The following is a 25983-nucleotide window of genomic DNA, read 5'->3' as shown; positions in this document are numbered from 1 at the left end:
AGTGCACAGAGGCCTACGAGAGTCTGCAACTGAGTGTGCAGGGAGGAGTCAAATTTGTAACCGACGAAGAAAAATAATAAAGAGAAGTTTTATCTGAATTTCGTCTACCTGTCTTATGTTATTACATGTTTGATATCAAGTGCAATTATACTGTTTATTTATTGCACGCTTTTGTATGAATGGTAATTATTGTTAAGCATAAATGAAAGAATACATATAAGCTAAGTTAATCAACTGATATCGGGTTTCTAGTAAGGGTTAGGGTAATAACACCGTTCGGGCCCCGAGTAGGGCTGCGCGAAGGCAGCATCATTGGCTGCAAGGTACAGATAAGTGCGCATAACGACGTGCGCAGGGTCAAACCATGGACCACTTGATACCATCAGACATCTCTAGGGTGTAGAAACTTGGTTCTATCACCCTCCCATACTACTTCGGGTGAGACCTCAGTCCGCGCTCCATGGACTGTTGCTGAAAGGACTAGTAGTACCAGGATTTGTTTGGCTAAATCACCTCTGAACTTGGGTCAAGCCCTAACAAGCCAACAAATGGTTCTGTTGCCAGGACCGGGATCTGCATAAGGGATGTATGATGTCGTGTCACTAGAATCCAACAAAGAAAGAAATTGAAGGGTGTTTGGACAAGAAGATTCACGAGTTCACGACACAAGAAAATAGGAATCCGTGAGTATCTAAGGAACAGTGATTGGAGTGCTACTTATATACAGAAATCCACGAAATTTTCTTTGCATCCTTTCCCTCTAAGATATATGAGTGGATTGCGAAGCTAGCAGACAGTCAGGGAAGGTGTAGGCTTGACAAACCAATCGTGTGGACTTCAGAATTAGTGCGCATACTAGAACTGTCAAAAAATAAGATCACGCAAGCTGTGGACCATTGGCTCGATCGAATCATAGGGGGATTTATCACTGAGTTCGCAGTAGACACAATAGTCAACTATAGCGAGGCGGAATGTTGTTTCCTCAAGGGACCGCGAGGTAAGTACATTAAATCTTTGAATACCTGGATTAAAATGCTACTGTGTGAAAAGTGGGTTATGCGAATAAATTAATGTTTGGGACTACGCGAAGTGGGAAGATCTACAGAAATGGAAGTAGTGAAGAATTAGAAACTAGTCCCTTAATTTCACCCTCGCGGGAGAGCGAGGAGGAGCTCGCAAAAGTTTCTCCGAGAAGTGCGATCAGTCTGATAAGGCAACGAATTCCGTGCATACCACCTCCACCTACACCACCACTAGTCTCACCATCTTCACCTCCATCTCTGCCCACCCCACCTACGCCACCTCCACAGTTCAATATGGCGAGCGTAATCAAACTGCCGGTATTCAGAGGAGTAGGGAACAAAGATCCAGACCAATTTTGGTTCATAGTAAGGGTGGTATAGGAAGCACAATGAGTCGTGGATGACAATATAAAGAAGGCTAGACTGGTAAGCACGTTGCAGGATTGCGCACTAACGTGGTACATTAAGCATTCTAATGACCATCCAAACACAGGAATCCCAGATATCCAGGCAACACTGAATAGGGAGTTTAGCAGGCCAAAGTCGGGACACAATCGATTATTGGGTTTGAGGAGATCGCGATGCTTCCAGGTGAGACCCCATGGGATTTGGATCAGGGATTGCAAAGCATGATTTGCGAAGCCAACATGACCTTGACAGATGGGCAGCACCTCACATGGTTTGTAGCATCACTAACACAACATCTAAGAACGACGTTGTCACAGCAGAAGTTATCCACCTGGGCCGGAGCTTTGGAGATTGAAATGAGACTGCATAAGACCCCAATACAAGATCCTAGCCTGGGAGTCCAACAAAACCACGCGCAACTACAAAATTTGTGTCTCGAAATGCAGAGTTTGAAACAGGACAGGACAACTCGCTTAGAAGCGCGCGAGGAGGTATGGTGCATAAAATGCAAAGGCCAGGGGCATGACAAGGACCACTATTCAGTTTTCACGAATTACTTGGCGGGAGGAGGGTCGATGCCGTTAAGACCTAAGGCATAAGCAAGACTGAGTGTGGTGCCTTCATTATGGTACGTGACCTATCAGATAGGAGGAAAACACGCTATGGATAATTGTCATCTATTGCAAAAGTATACGCAAACGTCCTAGCAATTGTTTTGTAATTTCTGTAGGTCGGTAGGCCATGATGAGTGCACCTACAGAAGTTGCGAGCTGATGATGGATCAAACCCCTACCTATAGAGTGAAAACCAAAATGCAAAGCCTCTATCCAAATGTAGGAATGGCGCACGCTGGATTTCAGGGGCGCCAACGAGGTCGAGGTGGAATGGGACCAGGAAGGGGTCACGAACAACTAATTTGTTACAATTGTGAATGGCCAAGGCACTATGCCCGTGATTGTACGAATCTGACGAGAACATCATGTTTATATTGTACTCAGTTTGATCATGAGACAGAAGACTGCCCTACATCGATAGCGAGGTTGTGCGAGAAAGGGGTACTCCAGCCTCCCCCAACGCAGAATTTGCAAATGATGAGGTCTGAGCTGCACGAAGAGGACCCGAATGTAAACATAGTGCTCAGAAGTGGTATCAAAACCAGAGATGACAAAGATAAGTATCCAGAAGAAAGTGTGGGGGTTCTCAAGGCTCCTACAAAGGAACCTGAATTTGATTTGGAGCACGCGAAGGAGACATTCATGGAAGCTAAGAAAAGCTCCACGGAGGCCTCCACTTTAGGTAGTAAGGATCAACTAGAACCAGGGATGGGTTCTTCAATGCTCATTACCTTTCTAGAGACATGCATGAAACTACTACGTGACAAGAAGGCTATAAAAGGACTACAGGAACTTATCACTAGGTGTGCGGGGTCAGGAGAATCGCGCGTAGTCCGGAAACTTGGAAAGAATTCTTTGCGAACAGGAAGGGAAATGAGGTTGACTGCGCAAATCAAAGAGTATGAAATGGATCAGGTAATTCTAGATCTCAGATCGGACGTGAATGTACTACTAAAACAAACCTGGGAATGCATGGGCAGACCCGCGCTACAATGGTCTCCTATTCAATTGCAAATGGCGAACCACCAGAAGATCTTACCCATGGGAAGATTGAGAGGGGTAACGGTGGAAATTGAAAGTGCGAGTGCACTTGCGGATTTCGAAGTGATAGAGATTGTCGACGATAGCAATCCCTATCCCGTGCTACTGGGAATAGACTGGGCCACTGATATGAATGGAGTCATAAATCTAAAGAAGCGAAAAATGATTTTTGAGAAAAAGTCACTACGCGTAGTAGTACCGCTAGATCCTGCCGAAGGAGCACAATACACTGAACCAGTGCACGACGATGATAGTGATGACGATCTTGATTGTATTTATAAGATAACCACATGAGAACAGGATTGGGTGAATCCAACAACAAATGGTAGGATTTCATGGGAGCGCGAAAACTCCTGCACTTCGGATTCGGAAGAAGAAATAGAATGATGGCAGAATCTGCTGCACGAACTAACTACGCTTAATTGCAACATGATGGTAAGATCACTATGCTGCGTGACAATGGAGATAAGGGATCTGCCTAGGTACAACGGGTTGATAGCGGTGGATGAATTTCTGAACAAATTTGAGAGCGAAGTACCGGAACAGCAACGTTTTGACGCTCTGAAATGGGCACTCCATGCTATATCTGCTACATGGTGGGGCACACACCAACATAGTTTTGGGGATTGGCGCGAATGCAAAATGGAGATGCTTATATGATTTGGAAAACCCCAGCTACGAATGAGAGTCGGGTACAAGGGACAAAAAAAGTTGTGTGCCCACCTTTCCCGATGGATACAGACGTATGGCACGCAGCCTGAACAAACACACACCACTCTCAGAATAGAAAAGAGGAACAAAACACAGTGGCAAGAAAAACAAAGCACACCAAAGATTATCCATGGAGAAGCATTTGACTGAGTGTGTGAAGTGATGAACAGGGTCCACTAAGTGAGACACACTGACTGGGACCTGCGTGTACTAGTGGTTCGATGGGCCTATAGGACCATGTGCAAAACCCTTACCACGATAACAATTCCAAGGTTGCGGAACGAAGCAGGGACCATAATCTCTGAGCAGCATGCAAAGATGAATCCGCACATAATAGCACTCGTAGATTTGACAATGCGTAAAGCCTGGGACAAAGAAATCTCATAGCTACATGAAGCAGAACACATAATACTTCAAGAAGCAATTCGGCAAGGAAACTTTAGACTTCGCAAACTTGAAAAGGACCGGGTACGGCTAAGGAAGAAAGGCGTTTTAATGGACGCAAAGGCCAAGAGGCTGGAAAACAACATGAGGGGAGAATTCCTCGTCAATAAACCAAGGATGGCAAGGCAAGATGCAAACGATCATACTAATGAACTAGAAGACGATCACAAAGAATTGGTTAGTTTGTTGCCGTGGCTAGGACGACATATCACCAAACGTGGTAACCAGGGAAGCACATTACAAATAGTAGAGCGTGCGGTGCCAATCGCCACAATGACAGATGAGGATTTTTCAGGGACTATGCTGGAGGGTAGGATGGAGCCCCGCATAGGTGGTGCGACCACCTGACTAACTATAGGAAGAATAGTCTTAGCACTCCAAGCCGCTGAAAGCAAGTGCAGGACTATAAATTATTCTACCTAGGAGTTGCGCGCTCTCAGAGGTGTGCACAGGAACAGAATGTCACAAGGTCCACGACCGCGCATGGAGGGTTGCGTTGTCGTGTGAGTTGGCTAGGAAGTGATTGTTGGTGTCACTATTCATGATGGAATGTCCGATTTGAGGCCAAATGGAGTGGCAGCAGGCATTAGGGGCAATATTTGGGAAAATCTGCCGCCAAGGAAGCATTGATGGCTTGAAATTGGGGGGAACGGTCGAATTTAAATACAAAAGGCACTATAAAACTCAAAGGGATAGCCAATGGACAACACATGATCATTTGAGCATTGAGAAGTTGAACAGAGCACAAAATACTGTGTAGAAATGATGACGACCACTAAGGATGGGTTGGGAATTGTGGAAGGAACCGTCGGCGAGGACACGCTGACCCCCATGGTATAAGATGTTCCCGAAGGCGCTGGGGTCATGATAGAAATCCCCAAATCACCCCAGATGCCGAGACTAAAGAAAGATAAGCAGGAAATGGGACCAGTAGGCATGTCCCTGAGGAATCCATGGCACAGTAAGTTATCAATGGAAGAAAAAGGAAAGGCAGTTACCATTGAAACAGATGAAGAGGAAGAAGACTTGCAGGCCCTGATTGCTGCCGTAGAGGAAGAAGAAGATGTGGAGGAAGACATCCAACCATTGCGCTTTGTAGCAAAATTGCCCGCGTATGCCCCTCCGTGAAAAGGGAAAACCAAAATACCGAAGGATTTGGATGCAACGAAGAGTGCCCTCCAGACCCCACTCCTCCCTAATGGAATTGTCTTTGATGGCTCGCACCTAGGTCATGTGCCCACAATGAAATTTGAAGACTGGGACCTCGCGGATAGCGAGAAGTTTACACACCTAGAAATGGTGAATCTAATGAAGCAGAATACGAAGGGGGCGATGATAACGTTAGAGACACAAAAATGGCTGCACGGTTTGGAAAAGGTCGGGTTGCTGAATTTGTTATGGATACCACATTTCCACCGCGTGCCCATCACCATTTTCGTCATCAAGCAGCTGCTCTATCTGGTGCATGATAGGTATCTATGGCTGGAGGAGCTTATTCCCATCACGATAGACCTCATCCACCAAATTTCTTGGCTTCCTTGTAAAGGAAAGGACCCCGTGACGATAGCCAGGAAAAGCAGCGATTTGGCTCTCCCAGAGGCCATGAAGGAAAAATATAAGCTGGAGAAGAAAAAGATGGGTTACACTATCACCAATATCAATGAAAAAGGGATGTGCGTAGCCACCCAACTCCCGGTCAGTAAAGTGACAAGAAAATGCCGCAGCGATGAGGTACTAGTGCCAGTGGTTTCGTTGGCTAAACAGTGTGCGGAGGGGGTCCAGTTCAACTGGGTCGAGTTCCTCTGCAAGGAGTTTTTGATAAATTTTTATGAGGCCCAGGAGCAGGGTAATACCTTCCACTACACGTGCTTGCTCTTATCCATCTTGCTGGTAGCGAGAGAACTGCCCGAGGATAGTCAGTTCCCAAACATTGACCGAGACTTACTAGAGGTCGCGAAGTACGCTTTGCTCTGGGCCACCAAGGACATGAAATGGATTCGCGATACGAAAATTTTCATGGTGCTCATGGAGGCAAGCATCTGAATGTTGATCAACAGGAGGCTGCGTCTGTCACCGACGATGCAAAATAGTCCGCAAAGTTTTGCAGACTTCAAGGTGGATATGCACAATATATACATCAGGGCACAAAAGGATCTGGCGCAGCAATGGACAAAGCTACCATTTATCACCACTGACGACGTGATCTTTATAGTGTTAGAGACATGGCCTCCCGAGTGGTGTGCCCTAGATTTGGTGGAACTAGAAAAGGTGACAGCACAGAAAAAGAAGAATGATGCCAAGTTGCACGTCACCCAACTGGCTGAGGGAAGGCGGAACGAAAAATGGCAGTTGAGGTAAGGGCATTCTGCGAAGCGGCACGAGAAGTCACGGAGCAGAACAAGGCTGAAGAAGCAGCAGCAGCAGTGTAGATAGTGGAGGCCACAACAGTATAGGTAGAGGAGGGCCAAGCAACATCCTCAAGGTAGGAGGCAGAGGACATAGAAATAGCAAAAGAGAGCATGAACCTAAGGACCGCTTCTACATAGCTCAAATGACCATGCATCGCAGAAAGATTGGGTCCAAGAAAGAAGTTCAAGGCCTCAAAGTTGGTCATCGACCCGATCACCTTAGCTGAAGGTGATCTCCATGACATCGGTGAGATGGTACGCGATGTCACCAATGAAGCGCTCCAATATTTTATGACAGAGCACCAGAGTTTGTTAGGGGCCCTCAGAGCCCAGCTACAAGAGTTAAAGGTGCGGCCCCCTCAGGAAGGTATCTTATCTACCCAAGTCGCAGCGGGCACTTCAACAGCAGAGCAGATGTTGCACGCAAGGATGGACAACACAATAGTGTTGCCAGAGGGAGCGTTAGTATCAGTAGATACAATGGACCAAATGACAGTTACCATGATGAAGGGCCTTGGCCTTAATCTAGCTGCCGTTCCTTGGGAAACGCTCTACCAGCTACAGGATGGAATAATAGCAAAGTTGCGCGCTAGGGAGAACCGCGCGATCCAAGTTCTTAGTGAACAAAGGATCAATATGGAGCAGCTCAGCTTGCAGCGCGACGAGTGGGTATCGTAGAACCAAAGTTTGGTACAAACGGTAGATGACGCTTGCCGACGTGTCCCAGAGCTAGCTATCACAGCAGATCTACCAGTAGAAGTGCGGATTCAGAGTTTGGCAAGTGGTGTCTGCACTGCGAGAGAAGAGGAAACAAAGGTTTCGCTGGATCTGAACCTTCAGATTACTGAGTTGTGGTTGAAGCCATAGCCTTCCACTCCCCTAGAGATCAGAGAACAGTGTGCCAATGCTATTACAGCAGGATTGGAAGAGATTGGAGGTGCAGTGCACGAATGTACCAACATGTTGGAACAGGCGCTTGAGGTCCTCACGACATTGCAGGAGGACCCCAACATCCAGCGACTAGAGATTGAGGCATGCGAACTTAGAAATATTATGACAACATCAGAGGGACTGTGTAGACAGTAGTCCTTACTCAGCGGCTTGCAAGGATGCAGCAATCCAAGGCATTAAAGGAGTAGGTGGACACAACGAGCCATAAGGAAGTCGTTATCAAAGCACGTGTCTAGCCATGGATTAATGAAGCCTTCACAATCATGGTAGACATTGAAGGAAATCTCTCGCAGATTCAGGGGATGCATGAAAAGATGCAGCGCAGAATGCTGGAAACAGAGGGTTTAGAAGGGAGAATGCAACAGGTTCAGCAAGCAGCAACTCAGTGCACTATAGACATCCAGACCGTTCGGGACCAGCTGGAGGGACTCCGCGCCAAGATTGTCGTGCCGATCAAGTGACTCGAGGGCGAATCACGTTGTTTGTGTTGAGGGCCTGTTGGGCATGGAATCCCCCCATGACATGTTTTTTGGATTAAAGCCCAAGTTTTGATTTGGTATTATTGTAAAAACTCCACAAATTGGGGGTGCGGAGCGTGAATTGTATGTTAGAGTCATAGGTTTGTCCGCCCTAAGTTTTGAATGTAGTGTAGGCCTACCCATGGTCCACGGACCATGGGATTGTATAAATAGAGCGAGGCTCTAAGTTGTAAGTTAAGAAAGAAACGGATGGAGTCTGTGAGATAGCAGCATAGAGCAAGAGTCTAAGTGTCTTGGGTCGTAGTAGTAGGAAGAGGCTCTGCAACTGAGTGCGCAGAGGCCTAGTAGAGTCCGCAGCTGAGTGCGTGGACCCCTGTAGCTAAGTGCGTAGGGTGGAGCCAAGTCTGTAACCGAGGAAGAAGAATAATAAAGAGAAGTTTTATCTGAATTTTGTGTACCTGTCTTATGTTATTACATGTTTGATATCAAGTGCACTTATATTGTTTATTTACTATGCGCTCTTGTATGAATGGTAATTATTGTTAAGTATAAATGAAAGCATACAGGTAAGCTAAGTTAATCAACTGATATTGGGTTTCTAGTAAGGGTTTGGGTAATAACATCGTTTGGGCCCCGAGTAGGGCTGCGCGAAGGTAGCATCACCAGTTGCGAGGTACGGGTAAGTGCGCATAGTGACCTGCGCGCAGGGTCAAACCGCAGACCACTTGATACCATTAGACATATCTAGGGTGTGGAAACTTGGTTCTAGCACCCTCCCATACTACTTCAGGTGAGACCTCAATCTGTGCTTCGCAGACTATTTCCGAAAGGGCCAGTAGTACCAGGATTTGTTTAGCTAAATCACCTCTAAACCTGGGTCAGTCCTCAACAAGCCAACATTTCTTGAGCTTTGGATTCTTGGAAGATTTTGGATATGGGTGAGGTGGTCTCAAGAAAATCCCAATGGTTGAGGGTGGAGATGGTTTTCTCGAGGAAGCCCTTGACAAGTGGGTGGAGACAGGAAAATTCCTTTGGTTATGGTGAAGAAATCATCAGGCATGCAAGCTTGTTTTGGTTTGGTGATTTCTGGACTAGTTTAGGTGAAATCACTATGTTTGAGGGTTGAGGTGGTTTTGCCTCTAGATTCCCTAGTTGGTTTTGTTTTGGTTTATCCATGAGATCCCACATCCATGCTTGGAATATGTCACAAGGGTGATTTCCTGAAAGAGATATTTGGTTCAACCCAATCTATTATTGGGTGGTATGTAGAAATCCCTGCCTTGATTAGCATTATCTTATGTATTTATGTGTTGATTCTTATTGAGATTAATGAACACATGTTCTAATTTTATGTATGATTTTATGACCAGTTTGGCATGGTTCTATTCTGGTTAAATGTCGTTTACATACACAATATATTTCCTATTTTAGGATGCACTCTTGTTATGGATCCATTTTGTGGTTTAATGAGTTCTTGGATACTTGATATGAGTGCATAGGCTAATGTATGTTGTTACAGCTAGTAAACGAGGGTAGTGAGCCTTCTTGATGACTCTTTGATGAAATTATGCATTTTTGGCCTATAGGTACCTTGACCACAAAGTGTTTGTCTAAGTGATTTTTAAGTATTCGATAATTTTGAGTGGGAATTGAGTCAAGAACAATGAGTATTGACTCTTATAGGTGTTTAACGTAATTTTGGATAATTATGGGTACTTCTAGGAAGATGGCCTAGAACTGGTCCTGAAAATCTAGATTAGGTTTTCTAGTCAGTACCTCTGAACTGGAAATTTCAGTTGCAACCACATGGAGAAAGGCTTGTGCTTATGGCTGGAGCATTCTCGCCACATGCATAAATTGGAATTAGTGTAGCTAGGTTGTGAGGTCAGGTAAAAGGAAGTTCCAGCTCAGGGTTAAATCACTAGTCAATGTTGTTTGACATCTGGGTGATCAGGTGTCCCTAAGAGGTATCAGTAAGTTTCGGGTTAGTAGACCCCACTTCCATAACTAGAACATGGATATAGGGTCATGTCATAGTAAATCTCAACTCATGTTTACCCTGGAGAGGTTGTAAAAGTGGGCAAATGTGGGTTCTGGTGGTTACAAACAAACCAATAAATGTCAAGGAGATGTATATATATATATATATATATATATATATATATATACATGTGGTTTATCAATGTGTGAGCTAATAATTTGTGTTGAATGATATATGTTGTTGACTATGCATGCATATGTAGTAATGTTGATGACTTGGTGTTTGATTGATATTTTATTGCTAACATGAATTGTTTGTTACAACTAGCCCTACCATAGCAACTCCACTAAAGCAAGTTCATGGTCATGATTTTGTTATGGTGTATATAATAAGTGAGTTGGAATGACAATACATCACCAGAAGAAAATGACAGTAAGAAGCAAAGGAATGAGTAGAAGGATGGTTTAATACAATTTTGACATGTCATGGCATGGGCATGAAGAAGCTTCAGTGAAGAACGGGGAAGGATCAAACTCTCCCTACTAGATGAAAACCTTGAGGAGCCTAAGGGTTGAGATTAATATTTTTAAGGAAGATAGTGACATTTTAGTAAGGGCTTAGGAAAGGCAAGGTGATGTAAATGCATTCATACTATAAATCCTTTAGAACTTACAAAGATAGAGGCATTATGAGATGGGGGCTAGTCATAAAGACAGGCAAATCCATTTGGAAATATAAGAGAGAACAAATGGGGCATATGGTAGCAGGTCTGAGAAGAGGCACAAATGGAAAAGTTAATATATCATGAGAACGAATACCCCATTGAGTACCCTGGAGAGAAGGACTAACACTTATTGGCATCACTCTGGTATACATTCTATCCCTAATACTAGGAGGTGTCATCATCATTATCATAGGAGAAAGAGGGAAAGGGACTATATGTCAGAGGAATTTGAGAAGGAAAAACACCCACATTTGATGGAGAAATAAAGAAATTTGAATATGTAGAAGCTTGGTTGTTGGGAATGAAGAATTTTTTCAGAATCCATAACTATTTTTAGAACATGAAAGAAAAGGTAGCCACCTATATTTTGAAGGGAAAAGAAGATATATGGTGGGAAGATTTGAATAATTTCGAAGGCATAACTAAAGAGGATTTGACTTGGAGAGAATTTAAAAGGATCTTCATAATAAATATTTATTAGACAGATACTATGACAATGAAGAAAAATAATTTTATGAGCTGAGAATGGGACAAATGTTGGATGAAGAATACACCACCATATTTCTAGAATTGCCAAGATATGTGCCATATCTTAAGGATGAGAAGGAAAAATTTCAAAGTTTCATCAGTGGTCTACCCCTATCATTCAAAGACCAAAATGAATTTCATGGACCTCAAACATTAGATGATTCCATTAAAAAGTTGAAACATATTTATGAAGAATCAAAATGCAAACCAGAGTTCAAGGGTGATTGGAAAGCAAACCATAGCATTAAAGATAAAACAAGTGGCATAAGAAAATTTCATACAAGAAAGAAGGTATGAGCACAACTAATTCAAGTTGATCACAACAAAAATTAATTTCAACTGACAAAGGTTGTGCACACTAGCATGTGGGAGAGCAACACAATTTTGAGACCAAGGAGCCCTTGCAATTTTGGACTTGTGGAGAGAATCATCGCAAGAAATATTTCCCACATTATAAAAATGTAGGACCATGAATATATAATGCAAAAGAGGCTCATAATGTGGGATATATATCACAAAGAATACCTAGAGTATATGCAGCTGTGGGAAATTGACAAGAAGACCACCAAGCATCCATAATCAAAATGGAAGGTAAGCTTTAAAATCAAGTTGTTTCTATTTTGATTGACCCTGAATCAAACTACAACAATATCAATCCTAAGTTTGTGGAAAGAAGACAACTAGCCAACGAGGTGCATTCAAAACCATGGTCGGTCCAATTAGCAACAGGGACAAAAAGAAAATAAACCAGTGGGTGATATTGTGTGCGTTTAAGCTTTGAAATATGCCAACGACATCACAATTGAACTTACTATTGTTGGGTGCATATAACCTATTGTTGGGCATGTATTGGTTATATGTGCACAGGAAAAAAGTAAATTGTTATAAGAAGGCCATTGAATGCCTGGATGAAACTAGAGAGAGGAGCATATTATAAGGGAAGTGAAATCCCACTTCGGTGAGGTTGATCACAACCATGCAAGATAAACACAGTCACTGAAATGGTTTTCTTCTATTTGTTGTGCAATTTTTTAGCAATGAAAAATAAAACAATAACATTGAGGAAGAGGAAGTGAGGTGTTGAAAATATATCATATTTTGTAGTAGTATGAAAATGTACTTATATCATATGTTCCTCGATTACCTCCTCAGGGAGAGATAGATTTATCTATTGAGCTGATGGCTGGAACAACACTAGCATCCAAGGCACCATACAAGATGAGTACTCCTGAACTAGTTGAATTAAAACTACAAATTAAAGAGATGCTAGATAAGGGTTATATAAGACCAAGTGTGTCTCCATGGAGAGCTCCAGTTCTATTTGTGAATAAAAAACGATGGTACACTTAAAATACACATTGATTACAAGAAATTAAATAAAGTGACCATTAAGAATCGATATTTGTTGCCACATATTGATGACTTATTTGATTAGCGAAGAGGAGAAACAATTTTCTCCAAGATTGATTTGAGGTTAGGATATCACCAAGTATGCATCAAGGACAAAGATATCCATAAGACTACATTTTGGACAAGATAAGGGAATTACGAGTTTGTGGTGGTACCCTTTAGGCTTACTAATTCCCCTTCCACCTTCATGTGTTTAATGAACAGGGTGATGCGTAGTTACTTGGAAAAAAATTTTATTGTCTTCCTTGAAGATATATTTTTAATATTCAAGGACTAAAGAAGAACATGAAAATCACCTAGTTTCACCACTCTAGGTGATAAGGGAACACAAGCTTTATGCAAATCCTGGTAAGTGTGATTTCTTCCGATCAAAAATACTATTCGAGACACATCGTGTCCAAGGAGGGGATAGTAGTTGACTCAGAAAAGATCAAGGAGATAATGGAGTGGCCAACACCAAAAAATGGTAATGAGATTAGATCATTCATGGGGTTAGAAAGCTACTGCAAAAGGTTCATCAAAAACTTCTCCAAGATAGGCCACCTAATCACTTCCTTGCAGGAGAAAAGAAAGAAATTCGATTAGACAACTAAATGTGCAGCAAGATTTGAAGTTGAAATGGTTTTTCACTAATGCACCAGTGTTAAGAATTACAGATCTAGACAAATATTTTGTGGTTTGTACAAATTCCTGCAAGGAGGGGCTCAATGTAGCCATGATGTAGGAAGGACAAGTAATTTTCTATGAATCACAAAATCTAAATGAACATGAGGAAAACTATGTAACTCATGATTTGGAGTTAGCTTCCATCATCCACACATTAAAAATGTGGAGGAATTACCTCCTCGGTAGAAGATCTATGCTTATGAGAGATCATGGGGGACTCAAATATTCGTTAGGTCCACCTAAGTTGAACATGATACAAGGTAGATGGTTGGCCATACTTAGCAAGTTTGACTTTGAAATCAAGTACATCAAGGGAAAATAAAATAGGGTTGTTGATGCACTCAGTAGAAGGATTCAATTAAATCACATGGAAACCATAATCTCTTATGGATTGGACCTATGAGAACAGGTCAAACATGATGAGAAGTATCAACAAATAAAGGAAAAGCTATAGATAAAGGAATATCATCTCATATATGATGGTCTATTTGGATTCAAGAATAGAATCTATGTGCCAAACAATGATGATTTAAAGAGGATCATCATGAGAGAGTTCCATGCTAAACCATATTCCGACCACCCAGGATACCAAAATACTAATGGCCATCAAAAAGTTTTATTATTGGTCTAACTTGAAAATGGAAGTAGTTTATTTTACTACTAAATGAATGGAGTGCCAGCAAGTGAAGGTTGAATGTAAGCACCCAAAAATTTTATTGTAGCCAATTCTCATTCCAAAATGGAAGTGGGAAGTGATCTCCATGGATTTTATTACCAGTTAGCCAAGAACCTCTAGACAACATGATGCAATTATGGTGGTAATTGGAAAGTTGAGCAAAGTGACTCATTTTGTAGCAATCAAATCCACCAATTCATCTACTGAGGTGGCTCAAATCTTCATAAAGGAGATCTTGAGGTTGTATGGAGTTCCCAAGAAAATCATTTCAGATAGAGATGCCAAGTTCACTTCAAGGTTTTGGAAGCAACTATTTACAGGCTTGGGAACCAAATCGGCCTGAAGTACAACTTATCATCCATAGATGGATGGAAAAACAAAGAGGAAAAATAGAATCCTTGAAGACATGTTGAGGATGTATGTGATGCACCAGCCAAAGAAGTGGGAAGAATATCTTCCACTTGTAGAGTTTGCATACAATAATGGGTACCAAGAATCTCTAAAGATGAGCTCGTTCAAGGCACTTTATGGAAGGAGTTGTAATACTCCTATCAGCTAGAGTGATCTAGTTAAAAAGGTCTCGATTGGGCTCGATATGTTAAAAGAGATGGAGCAACAAATGCATATCATCAGGAAGAATGTAAAGGTAGCATAAGATAGGGAGAAAATATATGTAGATCAACATAAGGTGCATAAGGGGTTCCAAGTTGGGGAACATATCTACTTGAGAGTTAGACCCAAGACAAGTTCCTTGAAGATTGGGTCATGTGCCAAGATGACACCATGGTTTTGTGGGCCTTTTGAGATACTTGAAAGAATAGGGCCAATAGCCTATAGGTTGGCCTTTCCTCCATCAGTAAAATTCCATATGTTTTCCATGTTTCTTTGTTTGAAAGATATGTACATGACTCTAATCATGTGATTGATTGGTCTGTGCTATAAGACATGGAACCAGAGGCATAGTTTCAACCATAGCCACTATGCATCCTAGACCGGAGGATCCTAACACTCCAAAACCAAGCAATAGAGAAAGTCAAAGTGCAATGGAGGCACTTTGGGCTTGAGGAAGCCACTTGGGAAATGGTTGATTCAATGTGGGCATCATATCCTTTTTTGTTTGCTAATTAAAGAAAATGTATATAAATTTGTAAATATTGCATAGAGATATGTATATAAAGCTCCATAAATAGTACGTTTATTTCTAAGCATGCCTTGTATGTCGTATATGAACAAATGATACTGAGGACGGTGTTGCCCCAAGGAAGAGGGTTTTGTGACAACCCTGGTTATTTTCCACTTATGTATACAATATAAATATAGATAATAAAAAAATGGATGGAGTCAAAGGGACATGGATTCCAGAGCTAAGAGGGTTACCTGCTTGGAATATTCCATGGTTCCTTAGGCAAGAAATCTAAATTATTTTATAACAACCATTGAAGGTTGGTTGGTATGCCTTAAATTGAATGGTTTTTTGAATTGATTGAGCTGAAGAAGAAGGATGAGTAGCCATCTTGGCTTTGGAAAAATTGATCACAAGGCAAAGAGGACAAAAATTCATGAAGGACAGGTTGTTTGGGTAGCTCAGGGATAGTGGAATTCAACCACACATAATAGAACCATGGGGGTCAAGTGTTGGGTTAACTCATCCTCACATGATTATCTTTTTTTATGGATAAAAGTGGAGGACATAACAGTTAAAGTTGGGTAAAATTAATCAGTAACAAATTAGACGAATCTAAGCAGGAAAAATTGATTTTTACTATCTTTATGTGCAGAAGAGCGAATTGGACGATAGTTGTTCAATCAACAAAACAACAGCATCTCGTAAAGGGAAAAGACAACGTCTGATGTAAAGTAGGATAGCAGAAGACCGAGCAGACCGATGCTATTCTATGACGAAATCAGATCGAGTATTGTGAAATCCTCAGGATCTCCTGATCCTGAGGATTCGCTTTTATCCATTTACTTTTCTAATTGTTATATATAAGGCTAAAAGGCAAACTACACGACTAGTTCAGAAATACACAGTTCATAATTATTCTTTTGGACATATAATATTGTTACTTTGGTGATGTTGTAACTTTGTTATCCGTATTAATGAAGAAGATTGCATTTAAATCATAATTATATTCTAAGTATCTCATAGCAAAGACTTTTGGCGACTCTTGGCCCAGTCAAGAGAAGATCTACTGCTTCATCTGTGTGCTATAATATTTTCTATTTTATTCTTTACTGTTTGTTAATGTTAAGTTAATATCATTTTGATTATCACAAGAATTGTCGATTCGATTTTCTTTTGTTGTTCATTCGAGATTCAGATTTAGCCGTGTGTTATATATGAGTAATGCTTCTGGTTAGATTGGTTATGTAATTCCAGCATTAGATCGTTGATTCATTCCAAGTGATGTTATCATAGATTTCGGAGATAGAATTGATCGCTTCCGCCAATATAGTTATTTGTTGTTCATATATCATTTTTTGTTCTATTATCATTTGTTGTTCAATTATCATTTGTTGTTCAATTGGAATTTGTTGTTCAATTATCATTTGTTGTTCAATTGGTGTAGTCTCTTTAACAATCGAGTGATTTAGTTTCCATTCCATTTAAGGCTACCAAGTGTGATTCATTATAGTTGTATTCAGATTCATTTGTTTTTACGATAGGTTAAGTAAAATTGCAAAGTATATTATGAGTTTCTTTCAGAGATATTTCATTTAGCATTGTTTGGATTGAGTTTGAATAGATAGTCATTAGCACTTGCAACGATTTGTTATTACTTAGCCTCTGAATTCACTGCATATATAGTGCTGACACTCTTGAAATAAAAAGACTTGCCTTGGGTTGACAATTAATGTAGGAATTAAGATTTCCTATAAAAAAGACATCTTAGTGCACCAACATTTTGGCACTGTTGCCGGGGAGAGTGTTTCAAAGTGATTTCCTTTTTATCTTGCTACAAAATATTTGGATTTTAAAAACGGGATGTAAGAACCTGCATACCTAGCAAGTAAAGTGCTTGCTTACTAGCCCACTTTTCAGCAAAAGCTTAGAGGTTAAATAAGAATAGGCTTTTATGAATGACTAGGAATAGAAAGGTAGAAAAAGATCAGAACCCGCCACCTAAATCCAAAAAACCCAAGGGATCGGTGAACCTTTGGAGAACGTCCTTTATAGATGAAATTGTAAGAAAAGCAAAGTCTCAAGCATCAGTAGGATTCTGGGTTATATCTAGAAAAAGTCCTACTGTAATCCCTCAGGCAACAGGCTCACCATCTGCAACTTACACTGAGATTCAAAGCCAAATTGGAGGATCTGAGCAGAGTCTTCAGGTTACAACAAATTTACATTCTGATCCTCTACAAGAGGGAAAGTCGTGTAACTTAAGAGAAGGAGAGGGAGAAACCAGTGGAACTGCTAAGGCAGGACCTCAACTGTCAGAACAAGGATCTCCTGTGATCCCAGATCTAGGTAGTGCTACAAAGCCAACCTGGAAGGCTAATCCTCTACTTACTCAAAAAGCACCCCCTAAAATCCCTGAAGGATATTGGCACATCTTTGACCAAATGGAAAATCAACCACCTCAAGGTCAAACCTCGACATTGGAATACCCCATAGTCGACCAAGTAGCTAATGCCCCCATGAAGGCTATTCCTTTGCAGAGCATCCCAAATTTTCATGGGATGATCACAGAGGATCCAGATGCCTTCCTATTTGAATTCGATGTCCTTTGCAGAGGGTATGACTACACCATTGACCCTCAAAAGCTAAAATTGTTCCCTTATACTTTGAAAGGAGCAGCTTTAAGATGGTTCATGGGTCTGGGTGGACGTACTATTAATTCTTGGGATGATATGAAGACTTCCTTCCTCACAAGATACCAGGACTTTTTCAAGACTAGGGAGCTAAAAGATGAAATCTTTAATATGGTTGCAAAGGATAATGAAACTCTAGAATAATACGTCGAACGGTTTCATTATAACTTGTAGAGATCTCCACACACCACCTTACCAAAAGAAGTCCTAAGATCTATCTTAATTAAAGGAATGAAAGAAGAGTGGATATAAACTCTAAACTTAATGGGCAAAGGGGATATTTATCAAGAATATTATGATGAAATATTTCACTTGTGTATCAGGTGTTCACGAGGAAGCACACGCATAGGAGCAAGGAGTCGAGATTCCATGAGCAGGGGAAACAAACCCCATGGTGGAGGTATAACACAAATGGAAATCAATAACCTCCTAGAAGATTTCAAGATGGACATCGTGGGCACCCTCACAACGTAGCTGGACGTCCTACAAGCTAAACAGAAACAAGACTTAGCAAAAAAAAAAAAACTTGGCCATTTTTTTCCCACACTGTCAAAAGAAGCACAACCAATGGGAGTGTCCATTAGACATGGTTCAAAAATGTGTCATTTGTACCAAGGATCACGCCACTGAACAATTCCCATCACTCCTAGGGCTAAAAGCAGTGTTCAAGGAAGCAGAAGAAGAGACAGAGCCAATGTATCTAATGAAACAGTGTCGATAGTGGCAGGCCAAACCTACAGGTATGTCACAAGATTCATCCCAGTTCTTTCCTTCTTCATAGTTTAATCAGCAACAAAACCCTGGGGCAGCATGGCAAGGCCAATCACCTTACTCAAATTGGCAACCTCAACCATTCCCTATGACACCATGGTCAACTCAATCCTTTCTGGGTAATGGCTGGCCAAATTCTCCTTTTACTCCTGTTTGGCAAGGTAATCCCTATCAATCCCAGTGGCCTGCCTCCACTTCTCAAAATCTGAACTGGTCTACAAATTGGTAGCGACCTTTGGGAATATCCAATACTCCTATGGGGATAAGTCCTCAACCTCAACCTGCATTGTCAGCTCCTTATCCATTACAGCAAAATCCTTAGCCTCTTCTGCGCCCTCAACTGCCAACCCAACCGAATCTAAATCCCAATAATAGACTAGTTCAGCTGGTGCAGATTGTCGAAAGCTCAAACTATGAGATTGAACAAAAAGAATGTAATGAACTAAGATTGAGGTCAGGACGTATCATCACCCCTGAGGAAAACAAGGATCAGCCATCAATTGAGATCAAAACACCACCTATACATATACCACCACCTGTAATTGATACTGAAATAAAACAAGGAGAAGAGACAGATCAGCACAAAGGTCCCAAGGAACTCATAGTCACTTCTCCCCCATTCCCCGAAAGGTTAATGATACCTAAGCCAATTGTTTACCCAGATTTTGATCTTGTAGGGGAACTAAAAAATATTTGTATAAAAATTCTGCTCCTCCAGGCCATCCAAGACATTCCCATCTATGCCAAAACAATTAAAGAGTTATGTGTAAATAAGCCTGTGAGGAAAGCAAAAATTTCACCCACCATTCATGTTGTAGGGACCTTATCTGATTTACCCTTGGGAGGGGAAACTCCAGTAAAGTATGAAGATCCTGGGAACCCCATAGTGACAGTTCAAATATATGGCCGCTCTTTTCCCAATATGCTAGTTGATTTTGGTGCAACCATTAACATTTTAACAATAGAAACCTGTCAAGCACTTGGTATTACAGCCTTGGAACCAACCACCACCTTAATAGAACTTTTTGATCGTTCGGTGGTAACGCCAAAAAGAACTTTAAAATATATTACAGTTTATGGTTATCCATGGGAATATCCAGTATATTTTCTTATTATAAACCTGAAGAGTCGATTGGATGGGCATCCTCTGATTCTGGGCCGACCTTGGCTGGTGACCGCTGATGCATATATAGGCTGCCGGGAGCGCAGCATGACTATTTCAAAGGGGGATGTTGTAAAATATGTTGTTTATATCCCCCTGCCAAACCAAGTCTAACCATTGTAAAAATATGTAAACAACCATCAGCATACCTAGAAGAAAGCATTCGTTCACCACTCACAGTAGCAGAGGCACTTGAATTCAAATATCATACTGAAGATGACGTTATCAACAACTTTATCAATCATCTAGCTAATGTGAGCAATGTAAAGTGTCAAATGCTAAAAGAAATTCTGGATAATGAAGCCTTGGAAGATCCCTTGAAGGATATTGATGATCAGCACATCTAGACGACTGTTTTTCATAACAACAAGCCTGTGGAAATTGAACCAGGCAAAGTTTTAAACATTAATGATAGCCTGGATAGTGATCAGCAACAAAAGCTCATTCAGGTCCTGCAAAAATATAAGGGGGATTTTGCCTGGGATTATCCTAACATGAAGGGTATAGACCCACAACTGTGTACACATCACATCTATACTGAAAAGGATGCTCGTCCTATCCGACAACCTCAGCGGAGATTGAATCTGCATCTCAAAGACATTGTGAAAGAAGAGTTACAGAAGTTGTTGGATGTGAATTTCATTTATCCTATTTCAGATAGCAAATGGGTTTCTCCATTGGTGGTCGTCCCCAAGAAAAATGGGAAGTGGCATATCTGTGTGGATTACCAGGAATTGAATAAGGCAACACAGAAAGATCACTTCCCTCTTCCCTTTATTGCCTTGATACTTTGGCAGGGAAGAAGTTATTTTCCTTTCTAGATGGCTTCAGCAGCTACAATCAAATTCAAATCGCCCCTGAAGATCAAGATAAAACAACCTTCACTTGTCTCTAAGGTACATTCGCCTACATAGTACTACCATTTGGCTTATGAAATGCCCGAGCCACGTTTCAAAGAGCTATACTCAACATTTTTTCCGACTTGATAAATGAAGGACTTGAGGTATATATGGATGACTTTACTCCATATGGGGATGACTTTGATCAAGCACTGCAAACATTAGAAAAAATTTTAGAATGATGCATTGCTACCAGGTTATGTTTAAGCAATGTCAAGTGTCACATGATGATGACCGAAGGCATAATCTTGGGACATTATATTTCTGCAGTAGGGATATAGGTAGATCCAACAAAAATACAAGTAATTCTTTTACTACCTACACCCTGTACTCAGATAGAGGTACATAGCTTCCTGGGATATGCAGGCTATTATCGCAGGTTTATTAAAAACATTTCACAAATTGTTGCGCCTTTATATGCTTTAACTGGAAATGTTGATTTCAAGTGGTCTGAAAAATGTGACACAACTTTTACAGGTTTAAAGAAACTAGTCTCGACGACACCAGTATTATGAGGACCAAACTGGGAGTTGCCTTTTCACATATCCACAGATGCATCAGATGCAGTGATAGGCACTGTCCTCGGCCAGGAGGAGGATAGAAAACCATATGCTATATATTATATTAGCAAAAATCTTACTACTGCAGAGCTCAATTATACACTAACCAAAAAATAGGAGGACAGAAAACCATATGCTATATATTATATTAGAAAAAAACTTACTGCTGCAAAGCTCAATTATACAGTAATAGAAAAAGAATTCTTAGCTTTCATTTATGCCATAAACAAATTTAGACATTATATAATTGGTTACCAAGTTTTTTTTGCATACTGATCACCCTTCTATTCGGTATTTAGCTAACAAAGCTATCACAAATGATCGAGTGACTCGTTGGCTATTACTCTTATAGGAGTTTGACATCACTATCAAAGATCATCTGAGGAAGGAAAATCCAGTTGTTGATTTTCTGTCCCGAGTCCCGAAGATAAATGATCCACTAGCAGTGGACGACCAATTTCCATATGAGCATTTGTTTGTCGTAGCAGTCAAGATGCCATGGTACGCAGATGTGGAAAATTATCTGGTAGTGGGGAAGCTGCCCAAGAATTTGACAGCAAGGGAAAGGAAATAGATCATTCAGCATAGCACCTGATTCTCTTGGATTGGCGGATATCTTTTTCACACAGGGTCTGATATGTGTATACGCAGATGCATTTGCGAGGATGAGATTTATGACATCTTGAAGGCTTTCCATGACGAGCCCTGTGGGGGACACTTCACAGATCGAAGGACATGGCATAAGGTACTACAAATGGGCTATTATTGGCCCACTATTTTTAAATATGCTAAGAAATATTCCCAGGCTTGTGATAGCTGCCAAAGGATGGGCCAGCCTGGCCAATCTGATGAAATGTTGCTACAACCCCAACTAGTAATAAAACCCTTTGAACGATGGGCATTGGAATTTGTTGGCCCATTCCATCCGCCATCAAATCTGAAAGCCTACATACTGTTGCCACATATTATGTCACGAAATGGGTGGAAACAGTAGATTTACCAAGAGCTACAGAGGAAGCCGTGTTTAACTTCCTCTTTGGGCTATTCGTGCAGTATGGTTTACCACGGGAAGTGATAACAGATGGGGGAGGGCAATTTGTAGGACACAAGATTATAGCCACTCTCAGAAATCATCACATTACACATAGGATCACTTCCACGTATCACCCACAGGCAAACGGGCAAGTCGAAAGCACCAATAAGGTCATTGAAGAAATTCTAACCAAGACAGTCTCAACACATCGGCGAGACTGGGCTACTAGACTGCCAGAGGCCTTGTGGACCTATTATACGACTTGGAGGAATACTACTGGATACTCTCCATACCAACTCATGTTTGGAAAAGAACCTATTTTTCCAATTGAATTCGAAATAAAGACTCTAAGAACGGCTCAAGAAGTGGGACTAGATTTAATAGAAGCCCAAACCAAGTGCCTTCAACAAATCAACGAACTAGACAAGGCTCAACTGCTTGCTCTGCAACGGACTGCAATTATTCAGTAGCAAAGGGAAAAGTGGCACGACAACCTTATCAAAAAGAAGACGTTTCAAAAAGGGTATTGGGCACTCCTCTATGACTCTAGATTCTAGGATTTTCTGGGCAAGTTACAAACCAGATGACTCGGCCCTTATGAAATTCAAGAATTCCATAACAAAGGTATTCTCACTTTGACTACCATTGATGGGGTTGACCATTATTTCAAGGTGAATGGACATCGAGTGCGTCTCTACCACAAACCACTCACCAAGGATTCTTTTTGTGAGCAGGTACATGAGGACCCCTCCATGCAAATTTTGGCTACAGGCAGTGACGACCTGGAAGATTTTCTTTCGTAAAATTTTGATTTCCTTTAAATTGTAAATAATGTATATGTTCCTTTGATTGATTACAATTCAGTAGGCATCGCCGTGTAAATATGAGATTTTTTTTGTTTCTGGTAAGTGTTATTCAATCGATTGAACGATTGTTGTTCAATCAATTGAATAGCACTTTTTGTATTCTTGTTGTTCAAATGATTGAATGATTGATGTTCAATCTATTGAACAACACTTTTGTGTTTTGATTTATTGTTCAAACGATTGAACTATTTTTGTTCAATCAATTGAACAACACTTTCACGTTTTTTTCTTTCCTGTTGTTCAATCAATTGAACAACACTTCTACGTTTTGATTTTTGTTGTTCAAACGATTGAACGATTGTTGTTCAATCAATTGAACATCACGTGTTCATTTTCTATTTTTTGTTCAAACGATTGAATGATTGTTGTTCAATCGATTGAACAACTCTATCACATTTTCTTTTTTTTCAATTTTTCTGTTCAAACAATTGAACGATTTCTGTTCAATCGATTGAACAACACTTTTGTGTTTTTCTTTTTTTCAATTTTGCTGTTCAAATGATTGAATGATTGTTATTCAATCGATTGAACGACACTTTCACATTGTTTTCTTTTTTTGATATTTGTTGTTCAAACGATTAAACCATTGGTGTTCAATCGATTGAACAACACCTTTTCATTTTTCTTTGTTTCAATTTTTTTGTTCAAATGATTGAAGGATTGTTGTTAAATTGATTGAACGACACTTTCGCATTATTTTCCTTTTTCGATATTTGCTTTTCAAACGATTGAACAACACTTTGCATTTTTCTTTTTCTCAATTTTGTTGTTCAAATAATTGAATGATTGTTTTTCAAATGATTGAACAATTGTTGTTCAATCGATTGAACAACACTTTCGCGTTGTTTTCTTTTTTCGATATTTGTTGTTCAAACGATTGAACGATTGCTGTTCAAACGATTGAACAATTGCTGTTCAATAGATTGAACAACACTTTTGCGTTTTTTCAATTTTTGTTGTTCAAATGATTGAACGATTGTTGTTCAATCGATTGAACAACACTTTCGCGTTGTTTTCTTTTCAATTTTTGTTGTTCAAACAATTGAACAATTGTTGTTCAATCGATTGAATAACACTTTCCCGTTGTTTTCTTTTTCGATATTTGTTGTTCAAATGATTGAACAACACTTTGGCGTTCTTTTCCATTTTTTTTGTTCAAACGATTGAACGATTGTTGTTCAATCAATTGAACAACAGTGTTATTTTCTTTTCGATTTTTATGTTCAATCAATTGAACATTAGTTTTGTTTTATTTTCAATTTTGTTGTTCAATCAATTGAATAACAGTTTGGTTTTCTTTTCGATTTTGTTGTTCAATCGATTGGACGATTGTTGTTCAATCAATTGAATAGCAGTTTTATTTTCTTTCCGATTTTTCTATTCAATCGATTGAACAATGGTCGTTCAATCAATTGAACAACACTTTTTGTGCTTTTTATAGGAAGAACTGTGATTTCTTTTATTGTTTCATTACCGGTCATTGTGCCATCTTTCTTTTTCTCTTTTATGTTTTGAATAAACACCATCTGAGTGGATTTGTGCCTAACATAAAGAAAAAACAGTAATGTCAATACCATTATGATCTATGAAGCCTTTTGATGGTTATCTTTATTCAAAAGCTGATATGGTGCATCTCTATAATGACTAGTTGAACATCTTTTCTTTGGACACATCATAAAATGATTCATTATTTTAAAAACCATGTTGGCTTATTTTTCACAATTTCAAATGGATAAATCCCTTTGATATGATGAGATGGTTGTAAAAGTATAAACTTTCATTGGAATTTTTCTTACTTCTTACACCATCCCTGACTCTTAAGGAGTAAATGAGCCTCCCCCTTTTTACAATAAAAGAATCAAAATATGAAAATAACAAAATATGAAAACACAACAAAAAGAGGACAGGGGATCTCATCCCGAGTCAACCTACCATGATCATAAGGATGTAACAGGTGACATTCCATGTTGGACACCAAACCAAGGTAATGAACTTCTTGATAATTAAAACTGTCAAAAGGACAGGGGGTCTCATCACAAGCCAGCCTAATCACTTTGATATATCCTGGTGAATGGCACTATGATTATTTGGTCACCATGCTAGCATAGTGGTCTCTTTATGACAAGAAAAGAAAGAATCATCTACATGCTAAAAGGAGGACTCTGGCTCATTTGTGGGGTTAAAAAGAAACCCTGTCAAGGCTTTGAATGCCTCTTGGCAACATTCGTTATGCTTGTGGTATTGGAGTATTATCTTACATTGCCAAATGCTCTCTATTCTATTACCACCTATGGATTCGTTTCTAAGGAAATTTCCCATTTGAACAACACTCTTACAAGCCAACATGCATGGTAACTTATGTTATATATTCATTATATTATATTTGTCCAATCACTTTATGATAGTCATTAATACTTACCGCCAATTATGCGTTTGTTACTAATACTGCTTAAGGTGAAAATATTTTACATAATAATTTAAATATTTGTTTTTTATCTTTTGACCATTTTACCTCTGATAGGTGTATTGCTTTAATTTCTTTGTCATAAATCAAGTTGTTTTTTTTGGATTAGTTGCATGCATTTATGAATTACCAATTCATTCTATTGCTATTCAAATGCCTAGCGGACGTGGACGCCATTTTCTCATTGGAGGGGGGATGGTCTGTGTGTGAACAACATGTGTGACAATTATGGATAATTGAGTGATAATTATTAAATTGATTTTTGGGTAAAGGATTTCATGATGATTGTGTATGCGTAATAATTATCAAAGTATTTCTGATTGGAGAAAAGACAGCAACCATTATGGAT

Source organism: Pinus tabuliformis, chromosome 9, assembly GCF_031772625.1.
Source record: "Pinus tabuliformis cultivar Carrire ecotype Pingquan chromosome 9, CPIR1, whole genome shotgun sequence".
NCBI classification, from domain to species: Eukaryota; Viridiplantae; Streptophyta; class Pinopsida; order Pinales; family Pinaceae; genus Pinus; species Pinus tabuliformis.
This window is presented reverse-complemented; position numbering follows the sequence as displayed.